The following is a 15434-nucleotide window of genomic DNA, read 5'->3' on the forward strand; positions in this document are numbered from 1 at the left end:
TGTGTGAAAATCCCAGCAGATCAGCAGTTTCTGAAATACTCAGACCAGCCCGTCTGGCACCAACAACCACGCCACGTTCAAAGCCCCTTAAATCCCCTTTCTTCCCCGTTCTGATGCTCGGTCTGCACTTCAGCAAGTCGTCTTGACCACCTCTACACGCCTAAATGCACTGAGTTGCTGCCATGTGATTGGCTGATTAGCTATTTGTGTTAACAAGCAACTGAACACCTAATAAAGTGGCTGGTAAGTATATTTTAACTGTCAGTTTTTAGCTGTTTGAGCTCCATTCATTCCACATATTCAGGTTTGGAAGAGTTTTGTTCACCACAGGGGACAAAATCATCGATGATGTGTTAAAATGCTTCTTATGAGTTCTTTATATGGGCGTGACGGCGACTACTACAGAGCCCTGCTGGTGACATCAGATATAAATAAAAATAAAGCTTGGCTATGACTCAATATGGTGTGGGAATGAGATAATTAAGTCATAGCCACAACTTAGTAAGGTGTAGGAACAAGATCCAAATGAGTGGCCACAACTTAGTAAGGTGTGGGAATGAGATAATGAAGCCTTGACCACAGCTTATTAAGCCATGATCTTTTCTCACCTCTTACCAAGTCGTGACCACACATTAGAATACGTTAATACGGCGTGGCTGTATGTCACCTGTAGTCACCAGCAGAGCTCTGTAGACTACAGAATGATGCCCAGCTTCTGTGAGGTCAAAGGCCAACATCATGCTGGCATCTATCGTGGCCTCAATCATCAAGTACCTCTCAGCTTTAGTGCCTTATTTTCTCATTTATTATCAGTTTATTTGTGCATGTAAAGCAGAAATGAGCGAATTTCACTCATTCAGCGCTGTTTTCTATCCTTTCCTGTACATTACCCTTGTTTTAAAGTACATACTGAAAGTGGGCCTGGCAACTTTCAATTTTACTGCAGATTAATCTGACAAAAGATTCTATATTGAGCTATTTTCTTTGCTGTTTTAATAAAAAACAAAGTAAATAAAAGTTCCACCTGATTATAGTGACGACTGCGTCTGTTCTTTGCACATTCAAACTATTGTGATGTTGTAAATATCCTGTCCTATCAAAACCCATTCTGAAAGGGGAATTCCACTGATATGCACTGATGCACTGATCTGCATAACTGAGATGTAAACAGAGAGATTCAGGGCGGTTTGGTGTGAAATGGTTCAGATGTCTTTACAGTGGTGGTGATGGGAACCAGGGGTCACCATGACTACAACACAGATATAGTCATTTTATTTACCATCCAGAACCACCAGAGAACCTACACGAGTCTTCTGAGTTTATATGGAATGTTGATGATGGAAAATAGTGGAAAATCTGAAATAATAGGTTTTCTTTGGGGACTATTTTGCCTCACAGCGCCCCCCAATATTATATGTCCCTCCACCATGAATGAAGTGTAAGGCCAAAATCTTCTGAAAACTATCATAAAACAGTGTCTCAGTCATCAGGCAGTGAATTCATAACCACTTCATGTAGGAACTTTCTGTGAGGGAGCTTTTTTGAAGTGAGGTGGACGTCTGGTTCCGATCACCACCACTCTGAACGACTCTGATTGGATCTTATCCATTTAATTATGCAGCAATTTAGAAAAATCTGTGAAATTGCCTTTTGAATTTGTTATTGTAACAAGATTTTTTATGTTTTATTTTGAATTTTCATTCCTCATGAAGTTTCCATACATGGACAGGAGAGTAAATAGTACAAGTTAAAAGTTGAAAGTTTACACATTACATCAAGCTAATGAATCAAGTGAGTTGCCATGAATATAAACACTATGATGCTAAATTCTACTTGCACCCCTATGAGATAGTAGTTAGCACTAAGATAACAGCAATTCAAATGAACATATTTAGGCTCTTCTAAAATAAAAATGGATGTTTGAATCTTGTAGCAGTTGTTGTTACACAGTGACTCTTTCAGTAAAGTGTCCTACGCAGAGCTGCCTCCGCTGTTTTACATTCCTAACAACTAACTGGAACACTGCTTAGACTCGTATTCACAGTCAGTGATGTATCTAGAACTTAAAGAAGGCCTATTTCTCAGAAAATAGCTCCCAGCGTTTGGTTGGTTGATTCTTTCTCTTTCTGTTTATGCCAGTAGTCAGTATAACGTGCAAGGCCTTCAGTCCAGCTCGTAAAGTCCTGACCAATCTATATAGACTCACCGGCCACTTCATTTATTGTGGTGAACAAAACTTTTCCAAACCTGAATATGTGGAACGAATGGATATCAAACAGCTAAAAAGTTAAAAAAAAGCTAACAGTTAAAATACACTTACCGGCCACTTTATTAGGTACATTCAATTACTTGTTAACACAAATAGCTAATCAGCCAATCACACGGCCGCAACTCACTGCATTGAGGCATGTAGAGTTGGTCAAGACGACTTGCTGAAGTGCAGACCGAGCATCAGAACGGGGAAGAAAGGGGATTTAAGGGGCTTTGAACGTGGCGTGGTTGTTGGTGCCAGACGGGCTGGTCTGAGTATTTCAGAAACTGCTGATCTGCTGGGATTTTCACGCTCAACCATCTCTAGGGTTTACAGAGAACGGTCCGGAAAAGAGGAAATATCCAGTGAGCGGTCAGTTGTGTGGACGAAAATGCCTTGTTGATGTGAGGTCAGAGGAGAATGGGCAGACTGGTTCCAGATGATAGAAAGACAGCAGGAACTCAAATAACCAACCAGAATCTCTGAGGAACGTTTCCAACACCTTGTTGAAAGTCTGACATGAAGAATTAAGGCAGTTCTGAAGGTAAAAGGGGGTCCAACCTTTTACTAGCAAGGTGTACCTAATAAAGTGGCCGCTGAGTGTATATACCACAGAGAGAACAATCCTGATTAGATCATTTTCTGTTGGGCAATTTAAAGAGTTGAATCATTTTGTTTCCAACAAAAACAGTATGTTCGCTTTGATGTTTCTGTTAATTAAAAATGAAATTTGGATGAAAAATTCAATGTTATGTTGCTTATTTATTCATGCAAATTGGCTGCAAAAGGAGGTTATGAAGGTCTAACAGAGCACCATAATAAACAGGAAATCAATGTTAGCAGAACCAGTGAATGTATTGGGGAGTGCCTGAGTGTGAGTTGAGGAACGGTCAGATACCCAGAGGCCATCTGTCTGTCGAGGGAGGCAGGCAGCTGGGGGTGAGGCGGGGTGGTCAGGGAGGGGTCAGAGAGTGGTTGGGGGTGTCCTGCGCCTGCTGCTCCGTTCTGCCTCTCGCTGATTGATGATCTCCACTCCCCCGGGGTCAACCAGGTCGCGACCCCACATCACTGACCCCCCCACCGAGAGATCCCCCCAGCCCTCTGACACACACACTCTTTCTCACACAAATACATTCACTCCTGTAGATTATGAGGCTCTTTCCCTCTTACCCTCTTATCACAGCCCCGTATCGTGGTTTAAGGTTATGTCAAATGCCAAATGTTTCATAACTCATAACAATCCCTGCGGACGTTTGTCTGCCAAAGTTTTCTTGCCAAAAGTCTGTTTTTGTTGATCTTTTAAGTGTAAATAAGTTAACTCATCCTCGACAGTGACACTTCTACACATTTTAAAACACAGTTACAGTTTATGTGCTAAGCTTAACACATCGGGATGAAAAGAAAACAGAAATTGTGGACTGTCCAAAAGTTATTGCACATTTTATACCATATATTTTATGTTTTTTTCAGTGAATAAATAGAACAAATGCCATATTCAAGTTTTTAGAGGATCGTTTAATTTATTTTCACTTAGAAACTCAGCATTTTGACCAGACCGTAGGTGGTGAGCCTCGTCAGAAGTTTTGCTAAGAGTATAACACACACACACACACACACACACACACACACACACACACACACAGACACACACACACACACACTCACACATGAGGCATACTATTACATGCATTGTATATCGCTGTTGTTACAAGAAAACCTTGTATCTCCATTTTTGACATCTTTCATTTTTTTAAATAATTTAATTTAACATAATTCGAAAATGTCTGTTTGCTCTTTACATTGTGTGTAAATTTCATGAAGAACGGACCAAAAGAAACGGCCCAAAATGACTTGGATAAACGTTTCTTTCAGTCCATTCTTCATCAACTTTACACACAATGTAAAGAGCAAACAGACATTTTCGAATTATGTCAAAAGCTGAAAAATGACGCAAATAGAGATACGAGGTTTTGCTCCAACACTATATGTATGTTTTTATACTTACAGTATGTATAAAACTAACATGCTGACATAAAAATATATCCCTGTTTGGACAACATGTCCAAAGAAAAAGAAATATCTCCACAATGGCATTTTATTCAGCAGCAGAAAATAAAGTAGCTAAAAAAGTAGTAGATGAATATGTAAGTAAGTAAAGTTAATTACTGATTTATTTGTACCTGTTTATTTGTTTATATTAGAAAAAATACAAAGATATAAATATACATTCAATTCTGATTGCTGTGTATAGTTTTCCAGATCTCTCGAGGACATCCAGTGTGTCCAGTTCTTGTCTCGTACTTAGTATATCTGATCAGTTCTTCATAAAACTAAGGCAAGCTGCTCCTCCAGACAACACATTCTGACTATTTGTGTTCATTCTAGTGACATAAAGAAATATAGAGTGATTCAAAAAGATTAATCTGATTTCACAATGATTTATTTAGCTTGTAAATCATTACAGATCAATGCAGTGAACTGTAAATGGTTTAAATGAGCATGACGTTTACTATGTAATTGTACATGGTCTCAGTCTGAACCTCCTCCAGCTGTACAGACAACATCAACGCCACAGTCAAACTCATCCCATACTGGATTGAGCAGGTCGGGTGTCGCTGCTCTCACGGCTCTTTTGGTGTGATTTCGGAGATCATCCAGTGCTGTGGAACCAGCAACGAACACTCTGAGCTGTTGGAGCTTCACAGCCCACGAAAATCACACTGCACAGTAACGGCGGATTCACTCTTATTGAAGTGGAGAATGCAGAACTTTCTGCTCAGGGGTCTCATCTCCTCTCAGACTGAGGGGAGTCGTCTTCCACTGACAGAAACTCTCTTTCAATTGGATTGTGATTGGTTCCTTGAAGCCTCTCCATTGTAAAAATACGGCCCTTTGAAATCGGATGAATCACCCTGAATGTAATATATCTAATGTTAAATGTCCCAAACCAGCTAGCGGGGAAAGTTCCCATAACTTTGACTAACATTACCAACAAGCTCTAATAACGCCACTCCTCGCACGTTCCCCTCTCTCTTCCTAATCTTTTCCTTCTTTCCTGCCTGTTATGGTATCAGAGGTTATGAGGTCACAGAGAAGACCACCACTGGTCAGTTTATCTATAGGCCAGAACCAAATCTGCCATCCTTATCAGTTTGTGTCCTGCACCGACACCGAGCATCAAAGTCTTCAGCTCAGGAGCTGAGAGTGTGACAGCCAATAAAAATCAGCAGAGGGTTAAATTACAGCAGTTAAACCCAAAGAACAGCTGTTACAGCCTCACTACTGTTCAAACCATTAGAATTACTGCCATACTAATTATTTTGGGTATTTTATACATAACATTAACTTTCGTTTTAGATTTAAATATTTTTAACGGGCCAATAATGTGTATTTTTTAATATTTCTGGCATTTTAGGAAAAACTAGAAGCTATAAAATGATTAAGCCAATATACTTTTAGAAATTTACAACTTTTTTCAAGATGTCCCCCTCAAGATTTGATCACTTTTGTAATATTGCATATACTTTTTTTAGGACTTGATTGATTTTCTACAGCTCTCTTCTCTTCAGCTTAGCTAAGACACACAGCTGTGCAAAAGTAGCTGTTGAACAGTGATCCTGTTCTGAAAATAAACAAATGAATCAACAAATAAATAAACAAATAAACTTTAACTGTGGTTCATAAAACGTGAAAGGATATTGTTACTCTGTGAATAAGCATGTATTGTATTTTGGTGCATAGCTGACTGTTTTATGGAAGTAATTAGCAAATAAATATCGCTCGTTCACATGATGTCAATACTCAGAGGTGCAGTATCAGTTCTGCTTGCTTTTTATGTTTAGCTAGAAAAACTGGGCCTAAAACTAATCCTAAACCACCTCAAAATCCGTATCAGAGTCATTCAGGGTCAAAACGTACACAGGATCAAATGCACCAGTTTTGGGACAGTGATTGCGTTTACATGCACTTAATAAGCTGATAACTGCAGAAAATCAGATTTTGTCAGTAATCCAGTCACGTTTACGTACACTTGAGTAATCAGAACTCCAGGCCTACATGAGTCAGACAGTAATCAGAGTTCTGCTTTACAACCAGCCAATAAACTCATAGAAGAAGACGTGACATAAACTCAAACTTCATGCAGTGGCTTTTTTTTAAACGTCGCACCACTTTACCTGAAAATATTCACAAACATCATCTAGAAGATCCTCTAAATCCTTAATTTTGTCAGGCATGTATTTGGTGTCGGCGTCACCCCAAAAGTGTTTTACTGCGCCTTGCAGCGACGCTGCTCGCTTATTTCTGGTGCCGCTGTCTGTTTTCACACTGAGAAATCAGAAAGAAATCAGAGTAAGAGTTTACAGCATGGAGAAATTTTATTACTGAGCCAAAATCCAGCCTGTTCATCAGATTTCTAGATCAGAGTGTGCTGTTTACACGATTTTAATAATCAGATAAATACAGAAATCTGATTACGATCAGATCAGAATCAGAATCAAGCTTTATTGGCCAGGTTTGTTTCCACATACACAGAATTTGCACAGTATCTGACAAAATAAAACAAAATAAAATTAAATAAAATGATAGTGTTATTAACTAATAAAACTATTTTTATAAAATAAAAATAAATGATTATTGAGTGCATGTTACCGCCCTCATTGATGTTCATCACAGGGCAAACAAAATCACTGATTTTAGAAAACGTGTTCGTATAAAAACACAGTTTCTCATATGAGTGTGACGCATGACTACAGAGGTCTCTACCGTGGTCACCTGAAAAATAAGGTGGATCAAGCCTTATTTGTAGTGCACACATCAGGCCTTCATAAGCTGCATGCAAAATATCTGCCACCCAATTCAACTCCATGCTTTGGTTGAGAGGCAGATGACGTGTATCTCAGCCCCTCTTTATAGGCTCATAACTCCGGATGTGAGTTATCATGAGTATCACTGATACACATGATAAGACGGAATGGAAAGGGCGGCTCTACAGATTCAGGAAAAGTTTGAACTGGATTTCTGAGCTGGATCATCACAAAGATACAGACACAGATACAGAGACAGAGGATTTTACATGCAGGTGGGGTGGGGATCCCAGAGAATCAGTGCACAACATGGGCAACATTGTTGGGGACATAAAATTCTGTTTCCAATATGTTATACTCAGCAAACAAACAGAAACTGTGCACTTTAGCTATATGTTCTAGTGCGTTCTCTGTTGAGGATGTGTGAGCACTTACAAAATCAACATTTATTTGGTCAGTGGTTCTTTAAATTTTGCATTGGACTGCATGGAGCATCCAAAAACACTTTGAAGGCTTGATAAACGGAACAATGAATCTTGTTGGAAAACAAATAATCATGAGCCGATCATCTGCAGAGTCTGGAAGCTCCATAGCAGCAGTGCGTTCTCTCTCTCTCTCTCTCTCACTCTCTTTTATTTCACTCTCCCTCCCACTCCCCATCCCTCTCTCTCTCCCGCTCTCACCCGTCCCCTTGATCAATGAGCAGGAGCCGGAGCCACGACTATTAATCAGAGCCTATCGGCTATCTGTCTCCAGAAACAACCAATCACAGCAGCCCGACAGCTGCCCCATGACAAATGGAGCGAGGAGGGATGGAGTGGGCCGCTATGCGTGTGCGTTTTATCAGATCCTGGCCAGGCCGCAGAACAACAGTGCTTACAGACAACTCTGGAAACTGGCTGAATGTATATAGAGCAGATAAACAAAAACACACAAATGCTTACGTACATGCAAAACAATCTGTGGGCTGGAACTGTAAATTAAGCAAAATGCCCTAGAAGCCGTTGTAATGAATGAAATGATTGAATCCCCTGGTTATTTAGTGACTCTCTTGCATAAACAGTTGATGATTAAATCATCTGTTGATGATTAAACCAGCAAATGAATATTCAAGATGAGATTTTAGTTCATTTATAATAACTTAACTTACTTACTTTAACGCTTTTTCCTCTGTCTTTTGTTTTCTGGACTCTCCAAGGCATGACTATACCATAATTTGCAAAATATGCCTCCTAAAAACGTCTTCGAAGATGTGCATAAACACATCTGTATCAAAATCTAAATGGCACCCAGCTATCTAGTCTCCATAGGCTCCACTGACAGTGGAGAGTCGTGACTTTAAACATGGCACTGTCACAGGATGCTGCTGAAGTTTCTGTCCTGCTAGATCTGCCTTAGACAACTGTAAGTGCTATTATTGTGAAATGGAAGCGCCTAGGACTATCAACCACGAAGCAGTAGACCACACATACTTACAGAGTAGCTAGCAGTATTATATATATATCTCTCATATATATATATATATAACAATTTCTGTTTTCATAAACATTCAATTTACAGTTTCACTGCAGGTGATATTTAGTTTTATGTGAGAAAAACAGTGGCAGTGTTGTATATGTAATGTTGTTGGTCCTGCATTTCTTCCTTTAGAGTACCAAAAGGAACTGAAAAGATTTTATGATATGATAGATTGGTAGTTCTGTTTGGTTTGATGTGTGATGGTGCAGTTTGATAGTTTTTGGTGTTTTTTTTTTAAGATTCTCATATTTGCCTATAATAATGAGTGAAAATGCAGTTGCAATCACAATACAGAACAAAAATCCTAAATCTGGCTCGGTTACTGTAGTTCTCCATAGCACAGTGGCTCATGGTAACACCTCAGCCAATACTCAGCCATACGTGATGCAAACCAGACCTTCGGTCAGATTTATGGTCCACTTGACTTGGCGTTTCTCCTTTGCCCCACTCTTCACTCCTCCCCTCCTTCTGTCCTTCCCCACATCTGTCCATCCATCATCCCCACGGCCAGCGGAAGAGCATTAATCCCCCCCATCCCATCCCTCACTCTTTTGGACAGACGAGAGCAGAGGGAGGGGTGGAGAGGAGGAAATGGGAGAACCTTGGATTACTTTTTCATAAACGTTTCGGCAACACTGGAAAAGAAAAACGGTCTCGCTTTACACAGAACGCATGCACATGATATGAGCTGCTCGAGCTCTGATATCGGCAGGTGTGTGTTTGTTTTGATCATGTTGCAGAATGTGTGGATGTGAAAGTCATTAATGGTTTTAAAGTGCTTTTATCATATTTCAACAGTGAATTCACTGTTTTTGTGATGTCTCATTTACATATCTACCTATTCATGCTGAAGTTATCAGGAGTGTTTCAGGCTGGAGTACTTTTTGGATGAGGTACAACACAGGGCATCCAATCAGAATAGAGCTCATTTACAAATACAAGAAAACCCAAAGTAAATATGGGCTTTGGAAAGTGTGAACGCTACATCAGAACCAAACACTAACCTGGTATTGATCGTTTGATGGAGTTGGCGGGTCATTGGGTTAAATAGAGTGCATACACATAAAAAAAGATGGGGTAAAACATTCTATGAATGTCATGTTTGTAAGCATCTATAAACACATTCATAACACGTTATAATGCACTCATAAAGCATTATAAACATGGCAATAAATATTTATAAAAATGCACTTTCTAGCCATGTTTATTATGCATTATAAAGTGTTAACATAATGTATTATAAGTACTGTTCATAACACGTTATAAGAGCTCATAAGCTGTATTTGTCCGCTCTAAATAAAGTGGAGCGTGCTGGACTAAAGCCTCCTCCAGGGTTCAGACTGAGGCTTCAAGTTGAAGAATTTACTGAAGGATTTACTGAAACACTAAAACACAATAAAGCTCATTACAGGCTTCAAATGTCAGAGTTTAAACTAGAGCAACATCAGAGTTTCACCCAATGTGGGAAAGTCAATGTTCACCACTGATAATGTGCACCACCGTTAGCCTAGCACTAACTTAACACTGCATATCCAATACTGACAGTATAACATGTTATTAACACTATTTTTAATGCATTACATTACCAATTCATAACATATAATAAACATGGCTATAAAGTGTAATTCAGTGTAATATATTTTTATAACTATGTTTATAATGCCATATGAATGCATTGTAACATGTTATAAATGTGTTTATATATGCTTACAAATGTGAAGTTCATAGAAAGTGTTACCAAAGATGGTTCTTCAATAGTTCTTTAGCAAAGACAATGGTTCTATATAGAACCACGAATGCTCAAAGAACCATTTGCATGATTAACCCTCTACTGCACACATTTAAAAGCAATTAAAAAAAATATTTGATTTTCTTGCATAAAATCGAGCTGATTACTAAATTCAAAAACATATTTAAATAATAATGTGTGCAGGGGTCCCTTTGGGGTATGTTGCCCTGAGAAAACGTTGTGCAACAATGATATAAAGTTTCCTGAAGTGGTGAGATCTGGCTTGTGACTGGCTGAATCTGTTCCACTGTCCTACAATGTTGCTTCAGGGTAACAAACAGAATTCTGCAAATTCACAAAACAAAAAAGCCTGATATTTAGTGTTAAACAAGAGGTTTAAGTGTCCACTAAGAGATAGTTTGACCAAATACAAGCTTTTTATTGAGTTACTCAAACTATTCCTTTTATTATTAACCCTGAGGTTGCTGTTAAACATGCATTTTGTCAATGGAAAGTGAGGAAAATGGGTTTGTTGCCTAGAGGCAACATCTTGCAATAGAGGGTTAAAGGAGTCTTTGGATGGTGATCAGGTTCAGATTGGTGGAGAATGTGTTGTATATGGTTCTTGGTACCAGCAAAGGTTCTTCTGTAGTTACAAGCTTGACAACATAATAATAGCAGGGCCATTTTTGGTGCTATGTAAACCATATACAACACATTCTGCTTCAATCCGAAGAACCAATTCACCATAAAAAGAACCCTTTAAGCATGCAAATGGGTTGAGTGTTCATGGTTCTATATAGAACCATTGTCTTTACTAAAGAACCCTTGAAGAACCATCTTGTTTAAGAGGAGAGATCTTGGGGTGGATTATTACACTTTTCACTCTGGCTCTCACAGACTAAATAACAGCCAAATATCAGTTAAATATGAAAGTCATGGATGGTCAGTGTTTCCTGTGCAAAGTGTGTGGAATGTTCTGTAGTTATTTCACTGGAATAATGAACTATTAGGCCTGAAATACGTGCTGTGCCTCTGGGACAATCTACTCCAAAGCAGTGCTGGTTGTCACATAGTATTTGGTTTAGTAGCACAACTGTGATATGTTAAACCTATCATTAAAAACCATAGGGCTTCCCAGAGTTTAGCTCCAATTCTAATCTGGCGCACCTGATCCAGGTAATGAAGGTCTTCAGGCATGCCTGAACATCAGATCGAGGTGTGGATCTCAGCTCTCCAGGACCAGGGACCAGGATTTCCCTGGGCCACTGCCTGACTCTTTTTGTCTCTGATAGATCTTTGATATTGTTTGCAACACATCATTGTCCGATTGTGCCCCCCCCAGCCATTGCTGATTGATGACACTATGGTGGGGTAACACCATATAAATCACATGCCTGCCTAAAGCGAAGAAAATAAACAAGCTTTCGGGTCAGAAACTTTGCTCTTTGTCTAAGACTAACCTGTGTTTTGTAGGTTCTGGTAGGATTTGTCAGTGTTTTTTGGTTTAATAGTTCTTGATATGGTTTGGTCATTTCAATATGGTTTGGTAGTTCTTGGTATGTTTGGTACTTCTTGGTATGTTTGGTAGTTCATGGTATAGTCTGGTATTTTGGTGTTGTTTGGCAGTTTTGGTATGGATTGGTATTTCTTGGTATGGTTTGGTAGTTTTGGTATGAGGTGGTAGTTTTCGGTATGTTTTGATAATTTGAGTATGGTTTGGTAGTTTTGGTATGAGGTGGTATTTTTGGTATGTTTTGATAATTGCAGTGTGGTTTGGTAGTTTTGGTATGGATTGGTATTTCTTGGTATGGTTTGGTAGTTTTGGTATGAGGTGGTAGTTTTTGGTATGTTTTGATAATTTCAGTATGGTTTGGTAGTTTTGGTATGAGGTGGTATATTTGGTATGTTTTGGTAATTGCAGTGTGGTTTGGTAGGTCTTGGTATGGTTTGGTAGGTCTTGGTATGGTTTGGTGTTTCTTAGTGTGGTTTAATAGTTCTTGGCATGGCTTGATTAGTGGTTCTTGGTGCGGTTTGGTTACTTCAGTATTGTTTGGTAGCTTAATAAATCAGATGTTTACAGTCTATAAAACTGCTTCTTGTTAAAATAATCAAATGACTAATGCTTAACTTTGTGAAGTAGTCAAAAGGCGACTGTTTCATTCTTGCTGTTAATCACTTCTGATTAAAATTTGTCAGAAGGGACTTATCAGGCCAGAAATTGTAACGTATGACTGGCTGCCCTCTGCATTAACAGAAGATGCAAAGTAAAGTAAGCACTTTGGCACCTGGTCTTATAGCAGATGAGAATTGTCTCTCTCTCATTTGTTCTCTCTCTCTCTCTCGCTCTCTCTCTCCCTCTCTTTTGTTCTCTCTCTCTCTCCCTCTCTCTCTCCCTCTCTTTTGTTCTCTCTCTCTCTCCCTCTCTCTCTCCCTCTCTTTTGTTCTCTCTCTCTCTCTCTCTCCCTTCTACCCTTCTCCTTCTTTTCCTCTGCCTTTCGCCCAGAGTGACAGGTAGATTAAGGGGCGTGATAGATGCACCTCTCTCTATCTCCCCCTCTCCATCTCCTCCCTCTCTCTCTCCCTCTATCCCTCTATCTATCACCGGCCTCAGTGTAATTGCGGCTATGTCGGCCTGGCACTGCAAGCTGCCATCCATCTCCTTAATAACAAACAGTCAGGAAAACGGATGGGGCTTGGGCTCCGAGTTAATCTCCATCTGTAAGGAGACCGGCCGAGGGAGGGAGGGAGGGAGGGAGAGAAGGATGGAGGAGGAGAGAAGGATGGAGGGAGAGTGAGGGCAAGAGAGAATAAGAAATACTCCGTTTGTTGGAGGAGAGAAAGGAGCCAAGGCTTTTTCTAATACCTCCCAAATGAAAAAGAAGGAAAGATGAGCCATGTGGATAACAACGCACACAAAACCAGAGTCAGTGCGCAAGATGTTAGCCCAAAAAAATGCAAAAATGGCAAACTAAGTTGCTGTTTGCCAAATCATTTTTTTTAACAGATTACTGAATCATAAGTCTTGGCCTGATAATAAGCCTAGAGTTAATGAGGCAGATGATGCAAGAATGAGTGGGAGCGTGCAAGCAAAGAACCCTCTAACAGGTTCGGCCTGCTGGGCTAGCAGTTGTGAATTTCACGCAGAACAGCGTAAGGAGAAAGTCATAGAAGCGCGAGAGACGCGAGTGTTTCAGAGCAAAAGCGTGAGGGGGTGAAGGGATATTTATGGGTGCGGAGCCAGACGTAGCAGTAATCAGAGAGGTACTCCACACTCGTAAAAAAGCACTCTCCTCAGCGTTAACCCCTTCACCTCTCACCGCTTAACTCACTGCCGTTTCACAGGAGGCCTCTGATGTCCCATGGTGCACCTGGGTCAGGTCAGCTATTATGAGTTTACAGCCAAGTCAACAGTGTCAAGTAGTGTGGGTGGCCAAGGTTGGCCAAGACCATGCACAAAACAGTATTAGCAAGTATAGTCAGTGCAATACAGTACATTATAGTCAGTATAGGAAAGTCGTTGTAGTGGAATAGAGTATAATACAGTATAGTTAGCATTGTACAACATAGGTAATCAATATAGCGTAATACACTCAGTATAGTGCCTTATAGTAAATGTAGTACAGTATAATCAGTAATGTATAGTACAGCATTGTCAGAAAATACAGTATAGTCAGTAAATACAGTTTACTCAGTATAGTACAGTACAATATAGTCAGTAAATAAAGTATAGTACCTTATAGTAAATTTAGTACGGTATAGCCAGTACAGTATAATACATCATAGTCAGTATAGTACAGTGTAATAAGTTAATACGGTGTAGTCAGTATAGTATAGTGCAGTATAATCGGCATAATATAATATAATAAGTTAATACAGTATAGTCAGTAAATACAGTCTACTCAATATAGTACAGTACAATACAGTCAGTAAATAAAGAATAGTGCCTTATAGTATATATAGTACAGTATAGTCATTAATGTCATCATAGTCAGTATAGTACAGTGTAATAAGTTAATACGGTATAGTCCATATAGTATAGTGCAGTATAGTCAATGCAGTACAGTATAGTCAGTAAATACAGTATATTCAGTATAGTACAGTACAATATAGTCAGTAAAGTACCTTATAGTAACTATAGTATGGTATAGTCATCACAGTATAGTACATCACAGACTATAGTACAGTGTAATACATTAACACGATATAGTCAGTGTAGTATAGTACATTATAGTCGGTACAGTACAGTGTAGTCAGTGAATTCAGTATACTCAGTATAGTATAATTGATTATAGTCAGTATAGGACAGTCATTATAGTATAAGAGGGTCAGAATAGTACAGTGTAGTAAGTACTATACAATATACGTAATCATTATAGCATAATACACTCAGATCAGTAATTTTACTACAATACTGTAGAACAATACAGTCAGTAAAGCACATAGTATAGTACAGTCTAGTAGTATAGTTAGTATCATACAATATAAATAATATCATGAAAGCATAATACAGTCAGTATAGTACAGTCATTTTAGGGCAATAGAATCAATCTAAAACATTATTGGCACTATACTACATTCATAATAGTGCAGTATACTCAATATAGCACAGTATAGTTAGTATAGTACAGTTCAGTTCAGCCAGTATAGTACAATGTACTACTTTATGTTACAGGTTAGCCAGTATAGTACTGTATAGTCAGTATTGTGTACAGTCAATATTTTACACTGTTGCTAATATTAATGTATGGTCAATAGACTATAGTCAGTGTAGTACAATATGATACAGTACACTCAGTGCAGCACATTATAGTCAGCATAGTACAATACAATTAGTCTTTATAGTACAATACTGTTGGTATAGTATAGTACAATACAGTACAATATAGTCAGCTACAATCTACTATGTGTATTTTACTGTAGAGTCTGTATCATGCAGGTAATCATTATAGTACAGTACAGTTTAATACAGTAAAGTCAATGAAGTACAGTACAGTTGGTATAGTATAGTGTCAACATGGTACAGTGTTGCACAATACTGTGTAGATAATATAACAGTTTGCTTGAAAAAAGCTAAAACACTTATCAGCCAATCATTTCCTTTGGAATATCCTGAGGATCCTGAGAAGCC

The sequence above is a fragment of the Pygocentrus nattereri genome, chromosome 19, assembly GCF_015220715.1.
Source record: "Pygocentrus nattereri isolate fPygNat1 chromosome 19, fPygNat1.pri, whole genome shotgun sequence".
Lineage (NCBI taxonomy): Eukaryota > Metazoa > Chordata > Actinopteri > Characiformes > Serrasalmidae > Pygocentrus > Pygocentrus nattereri.